Raw genomic sequence first — 7,793 nt, 5'->3', positions numbered from 1 at the left:
TAGCCGACGAAATATAAAATATTTCGTCGGCTATAGTTATTTTTTAAATTTTTATAAGGTTTAGCCGACGAAATATAAAATATTTCGTCGGCTATAGTTATTTTTTAAATTTTTTATAAGGTTTAGCCGACGAAATATAGTAAATTTCGTCGGCTATAGTTATTTTTTAATTATTTATTACACACTTTAGCCGACGAATATATTAATTGTTTTGTCGGCTAAAGTCTGGGAAAAAAATCGACGACATGTTTTTCGTCGGCTAACTGTGGGACTATAGCTGACGAAAAAAAAAAATTTCGTCGGCTAAAGTCATCACCGACGACCTTTTCCCGACGACACTATAGCCGACGAGCCTTCGTCGGCTAAGATCTTAGCCGACGAATTAAGATAACAGGCCGACGAAAATTTTTCGTCGGCTAAAGTGCTTGTCCTGGTAGTGTATATAACCGCAACACATTTTTTGCCGAAATGAATACAACATGGCGTAGTGAAGGCACTAATGCATTTTTTGATGACTTTGTCACATCAACGACAAATTTGAGAGAGTTTGTCGTGAAGTATGAATAAGCCTTACAGAAGATTGTTGCAAGGGAAAGTAGCGAGGATTTTACATCAGAGCATAAATATCGTATTGTGGATGATGATGACTTTCTTTTGAAACATGCAGCACAGGTGTATACTAGAAATATATTTGAAAAATTCAAGAGTGAATGGTCTAGAGTCAAACTACTCAAAGTTGAAGAAAGAGGTATGGACAATCAATTTCATAGATATTCAGTGATGAAGAAAACTGAGAACTCAAAAGAGTTTTTGGTGGAGTTGAATTTGCAAACACATGAGGGTAAATGTGAATGCCAAAATTTTGAATTTGTCGGAATAATTTGTCGGCATATTATGAAGGTGTTTGTTCGTCAAGATATCGATACAATACCATCCCACTTTATTCTTCCCAGATGGAGGCAAGGAGCAAATAAGTTTAGAGTTATGGATTCTGAAGCCTTAGTAAAGAATGATGGTAAGGAGCATTCAGAAGCATTGCGATTTAGTCATATGTGTCGAAGAGCCACTCAACTAGCTTGTTATGCAGCACCCTCTAATGAGGCCTACACAATTTACATGGATGGTTTGGATGAATTGTCAAAAAAAATTTCAGAAGTTAATAAGGTGTCAGAAGAAGATGTTATGGAGTCTGAAGATGATGTTTTCCAAGATGAAGCAGATCAATGTACAAGTAAGTCTTCCAAGCAATTACTTTTGGATCCAAATATCTCAAAAACTAAAGGTAGAAAGAAGGATGAGAATAGCAGAAGGAAAACAAAAAGTTCTAAAAGGATTAAAGGTGGCATGGAGTTGGCTCAAAACAAGAAGAGAAAGTGTACAATGTGTCAACAGCCAGGACATAATAGGCTTACTTGCACTTTAAATCCAGATGCAAAAAGAAAACCGAGTGCTTCTACAGATCAAAGTAAGTTAACTTTTCTCCTCCATTTCTTTGTCGAATCATATCGTTTCACTTGATGTGTAAATTATGATAGCTTTTGATATTTTCATCTAAATATGTATTTTTAGGGAATAAGAATATGTTGGAGCCAAACAGAGTTTTGGACGAGGAAGATTCAGATGAGGAAGCTTCAGACAGTGACCATGAGGAATAAAATTGATTTGTTTTTTTCTTTTGTTAAGCACAGTAGATACTATTGGTTTGGTTTGCTATTGGTTGTGTAAGAGGATTGATTTTGTATTGGATGCATTCAGAGAATGATATGTATAATTATTCATTTTTAATGTGCTAGTAGACCGGTATCTGCTACGTACTAGTTGAATTGTAGAGGTTTCAATTGCTAAAAAAATTGATTTGATCAGCCTTGTTTTATGATCAGCAATAAGACGTGCAAGTTATTATTGTAATGTTTGAAAGAATCACAAGCTATTAGTTGGCTATACTAGCAGAGTCTATCTACACAGGGTGGTTAACCTTTCTTGTCTTGCAAAAAGAAACAGACAAAAATCTGAATGCGTTTGGCACTAAGCATACCCAATATAAATGATAAAAATTAAGTGTTTTATTTGTTTTGGTGATGCGTAGAAATTTAAGGCTAAAAGTAAAGTAAACTGAGTTAATTGACGCTTGAGGACAGTAAGGACTAAGGACACAAAGGTGGGTAGAGAAGCCAAGAATTGCACTGAGCGAAGCATCAAGAAACAAATGGGTGTCGAGGAATTTTTTTTTCTTGGTACTGGATCTGGTCGATTTGATTTTTGATTTTCCAGGTTAGAATTGGATTTGGTTGTTTATTTTAATAAAGAAAAGTAAATCTAATTTGTTATGAAAATAGGTAAATCCATGTCACTTTCCACATCACATTCTTTTTGTTGACATCATATTAGCAAGTAATCTAGACCGTTAAAAGTTTTAAAATCTAAAGGCCATCAATGAGTGTCAAAAAATGTGTAAAAAACAATGGCCCTTGAACCGGACCCCTTTAAATTATGTTGTTCTTTTGCACTAAAAGGATCTCGCTTCATATCCTCTTATTTGTTTTTCTATTTCAAGTTAATAAATCTTTCTTCTTTGTCATATTAAATATATCCATATATATTCCGTTTTCTACGCTAATCAATTGATTGAAAAGTTATTTTATGTCGTAACCCTTACATCCCCTACCCAAACAAACAATAAGCACAAGTTGATATTCGCTTTTAAAGATCGTTAAGCAAGAGAAAGTTTTTTTTTATTAGATAAGTTTTTACAGGTTGTTTCTCATGATGACTACTTCTTTATTTAGTTTTTTATTTTAATGAGAGAAAAGCGAAGACTAAGATAAATACAAATATTTCTTTATTTGATTACGAGAATGAGATGTGCAATGAAATATTGAAGAAACAGAGTTGCAATGTAATATTTGCATGAGTGCTCAAGATATAGAAAGGCAAGCTCTCACGATCTTTCGAATGCAATTTGGATGAAATCTTATACAATTATATGATTTTTTTTTATCAGGAAAACATATTGTATATGTGGCCAAGCCACATCCATACATCCATTACCAGAAGAAAGACTTTAGCCGACGAAAATAAAAAAACCAGGCCGACAAATTATTTTGTTGTCGGCTAAAGTCCACGTTAGCCGACGAAATTTTCCTTCGTCGGCTAATTTAAAATTTCGTCGGCTATACTATACTTTAGCCGATGAAATTTTTTTTCCGTCGGCCAAAGTTTTCCTTCGTCGGCCAAAGTTTTCACTCATCGGCTAAAGTATTTTAGTAGACAAAAAAAAATCTCGTCGGCTAAAAGAAAAACAATAAAATGTTGTGTAACTTGCTTAGTAGGTTTTAAACAAATACACAACTTTGTGAACCAACTCTACATAGAAGCAAAATTAACAAAAATATTGTGAAATAAGATGTGTTCAGAATGGTGAAATACGGCTATGGTTCAAAAATCATGTAAATCAGGTAACGTCTCTGATGTAGAACAGTCGAAACCCAGTATGCTGTAGATTTGGCATTCGGTGTCCGATTGACTATTGTGATACCTTTCCGGAAGCGTAACAGCCGTACGAGTCAAACTCATTGCTATGCCATGACATATGGGTCTTTTTGGCCATCCGAGTCTGTTTAGGGCTTCAAAATGCAGTTTTCTTATTTCCGATTAGAGTTGACCATTTCGATCGAGCCCTTAACGTTGTCGGATCCAGTTGAATTTTTTATCATAGACATCTTTCGTCATAATGATCATATTTGATGGTCGAATTTTGGTTTGTGAATTTTAGTCATCGGAATCACAACGTGTCTACTAATGTTGTATAACTTCTTTGTGAACCAACTCTACATAGGAAGCAAAATTATCGAAAATCTTGTGAAACAAGATGTGTTCAAAATGGTGAAATATAGCTATGGTTCAAAAATCACTTAAACCGGGTAACGTCTCGGTGCCGATAGTAACGGTCAACCCTATTTACCGTTATTATTCCCTATGAGGAGCCCTATCGTCGGAAGGTAAATGTCTCAAAAATTTTATATAGGCGGTTGCGTCTCATCTACGTGAGAGTTTTTCATGTGGAAGGTTTGACCAAACTATGTACTATAGAGGGAGATATGAGCGTTTTCGTGTGATAAGTGACGATGGATTAGGGTTGACTGTTTCGATCGAGCCCTTAACGTTGTCGGATCCAGTTGAATTTTTTACCATAGACATCTTTCGTCATAATGATCATATCTAACGGTTGAATTTTGGTTTGTGAATTTTAGTCATCGGAATCACAACGTGTCTACTAATGTTGTATTACTTGTTTAGTAGGTTATACAACTTTGTGAACCAACTCCATGTAAGAAGCAAAATTATCAAAAATCTCGTGAAATAAAATGTGTTCAGAATGGTGAAATACGGCTATGGTTCAAAAATCACGTAAATCGGGTAACATCTCGGTGCCGATAGTAGCGGTCAACCCTATTTACCGTTATTATTCCCTATGAGGAGCCCTATCGTCGGAAGGTAAATGTCTCAAAATTTTTATATAGGCGGTTGCGTCTCATCTACGTGAGAGTTTTTCGTGGGGAAGGTTTGACCAAACTACGTAATATAGAGGGAGATATGAGCGTTTTCGTGAATTTATAGACTTTAGCCGACGAGGTATTAAAAAAGTCGTCTAAGGTCAAAAAAATTTTGGCGGTAAAATTTTCAAAGGACTTTAGCCGACGAAAATATATGAAAAGTCGTCGGTTAAAGTCGAAAAAATTTGGCGGTCAACCAAAATTTTCAAAATTTCCAAAGGACTTAAACCGACAAAAATATATGATTTCGTCGGCTATTGTCAAAAAAATTTTGGCGGTTAACCAAAATTTTTAAAATTTTCTAAAGAGTTTAGCCGACAAAAATAAAAAATTTCGTCGGGTAAAGTTATTTATATAGGAGTTTTACCGGAGGTGGATGGTAAGAAGTTAGAAAATCAGAAAAAGTTCCGGATTTTCTTTTCGGCCTAGCTCCGCCGTCAAGCCCCCAGAGACTGCCACACTAGTCCCAAAAGTTTCGCCGTCGTCTCTACTTCATTGCTGGACAGGTGGTGTATCGAGTGGCGCCGCCGTGAGGGATAAATCGAGCTCCAAAACTCCGCCGGTTCGGATTCGGTGTCGATCGAATTTCTCCTTCCTCAGGTCACCATTTGGTGAGTTCTATATATGGATAAGTTGAGTTTGATTAGTACTACATTCCCCTAGAATTTGGTAGCTCGATTCGGTGTGTGTGAGGAGAATCGAAGATTTGAAGTTTTTAGGGTTTAAAATTGGAGATTTTTATATTTTGATTCAATTGACCTATTTAGGCTTAGAATTGGGTTTCGACTTCTGCTAGAAAGTTGTTCGAAATGTTGAGAGGAAGATTCTGTCAAATTTTGGTGGTGATTGGAGGTGGCCGAAAGTTTTTGCAGTTTTTTTTTCAAAAACCAGCAACTTTAGCCGACGATATTTAAATACTATATTCGTCGGCTATAGTATTTTTAAAAAAATTTTTTATAAGGTTTAGTCGACGAAACAGACTATATTTCGTCGGCTATAGTTATTTTTTTAATTTTTTATTACATACTTTAGCCGACGAATATCGTCGGCTAAACATTTAAGATATTCGTCGGCTATTGTCCTAGATAATAGCCGACGACGTCTTCTAGTGTCGTCGGCTAAAGTCATCATCGACGACCCTTTCCCGACGAAACCATAGCCGACGAATTAAGCTAACAGGCCGACGAAACTTTTTCATCGGCTAAAGTGCTTGTCCTGGTAGTGATTTTTGGGACTTGCAGAAGCAATTGTGGTGTTGAAAGTTAGGGAGACAGAATATTCTCATATATTGATGAAAACCAAGCGTGATGAATGAAATCTAGCACGATGATGAATATGTGATTTTGGCCTAGGGCACCATTTCCTTTAAAACCCAAACGCAAAATTGAAGGTCCAACTTTGTTCTTTTTGTTTTAATCTCACCTTCTTCTACACAATAGCTCAATACACTTCCAGTCCATATCAAATCATCAAGAATGATGTATTCTATATGCTTGTTAATGGGGAAACTATTTGAACTTTAATGAACACTTCATTCTTTCTTAAACAATAAGCGTACAGTTTTCAACTTTCCTCAAGCTGATACGTCTTTGTAATTTCCTCTCTCATTGATCATATCGGGGCACACAAGAACAACAACGATGTTTGTCAAGCTTTGCTCGTTAAGCGGTTGGTTAAGAAACACATTATTCCTGAGACTAGAGCATGTCAACAAGGAATTGCCACTGCCATGGTTTGTGCTCGTTTTTTGTTCATGTGTATTATTTACAAGGGTGCTAAAGATATGAAAGGGTAAGCCTCAACGTCGACTTTCGGATGCGGCTTCTTGGTGCTGAGGTTAGAGTTGTTCGTTATAGAACAACAACACTAAATGATGCTACTTCAGAAGCTATAAGGGACTAAGTGATTAATGTTGTAATAACTCATTATATTTTGGGCTCTGTTTCTAGTCCTCATCCATACCCTATGATAGTTCGCGAGTTCAATAAGGTGATTAGTAAATTTACAAGAAAACAACACTCGAAAAGTGGGGTGGGATAGCAGAGATCGATGCTAGTTGCTTGTGTTGGTGGAGGATTAAATGCTATGAGACTATTCCATGAGTTTGTTGAAGACAAAGATGTATAATTGATAGGGGGTTGAGGTTGTATGGTTTGGATTCGACAATGGCAAGCATGCGACAACTTTAATGAAAGGGAATGTTGGGGTTTTGAATGGATCTATGAGCTATTTATTACAGGATGAAAATGGCCAAATTATAGAGCCTCATTCCATAAGTGCAGGTTTGGATTACCTTTGGGTTGGACTGGAAAATAGTTTCTAAAAGACTTAGAGCGTGTTGATCAGTACTACAGTGTTATTAAAGATGAAGCATTGGAAGCCTTTGAAATGTTGTCACCATTTGAGGGAATAATTCCAGCTTTAGAGACATCTCATGCACTAGCCTAATTAGAAAAGTTATGCCCTACTCTTTCTAACAAGGTAGAGGATGTCCTTATCTGTAGTAGCAAAAGGGATAAGGATCGATGTTCATACTACCATCAAGCACTTGCAAGTTTAAGGGTGTTGTTATTATTGAACACAGCAGAGGACTTACTATATATGTGAATTTAGGTAGGATAGTAATTGAAAACAAACATATCATGTACATCTACATATATGTAGGCGTCAGCCAGAATTGACTTTTATGCACTCTCTACTTTAAAAAAAAAACTTCTCTCTAAACCCTAAGAGGGCGGCGTCATCTTCCTAACAGTGCATGCCCGGTCCAACGACACGTCTTTGCGGCGGTGTCGTCGGACGGGCCAATAGGGACCTAGTTTATGGCAAATAGTGGAGCAAGCCCAGTCGATGTGCAGGCGGAAGGAGGATGGTTTCGCCTTTAACTTGTGTGGACGCCTGGTCGAAGGTCGGCGACGATGGTTAGGTGGGAAACCGACAATAACGCTGATGTTTCATACTCGAACAAAGCTCGGACGGTGGTTGCTTCAGAGGAAAGAGTGGATGGCGGCGAGACATGGAGCCGACAGACTCGGATCCGATCAGATTGTCGGTTGGGTGGAGCTGTCCTTGCGAGGGGTGGGTTGGAGGAGGTGCGTAGCTCTCTGGCGTGACAATGAGGATAGAGAGATGGAGGTGTGGTCTGGGTGCGGGAGGCATGTCGTTGATCTTGGGGCGATGGCGGCGCTGTGCAAGAGATGGTGGCGGTCTGAATTATACCGTCTGCATTATTGGCTTGAG

General features: G+C 37.5%; 1 pseudogene; it reads left to right on the top strand.

Annotated features, from left to right (window-relative positions):
- Window positions 1–6,156: 6,156 nt before the first annotated feature.
- On the top strand, window positions 6,157–7,113 carry LOC101300030 (annotated as a pseudogene; the record flags this gene model as incomplete).
- Between the last annotated feature and the right edge of the window lie 680 nt (window positions 7,114–7,793).

This window comes from Fragaria vesca, linkage group LG2, assembly GCF_000184155.1.
Source record: "Fragaria vesca subsp. vesca linkage group LG2, FraVesHawaii_1.0, whole genome shotgun sequence".
NCBI classification, from domain to species: domain Eukaryota; kingdom Viridiplantae; phylum Streptophyta; class Magnoliopsida; order Rosales; family Rosaceae; genus Fragaria; species Fragaria vesca.
This window is presented reverse-complemented; position numbering and strand designations above follow the sequence as displayed.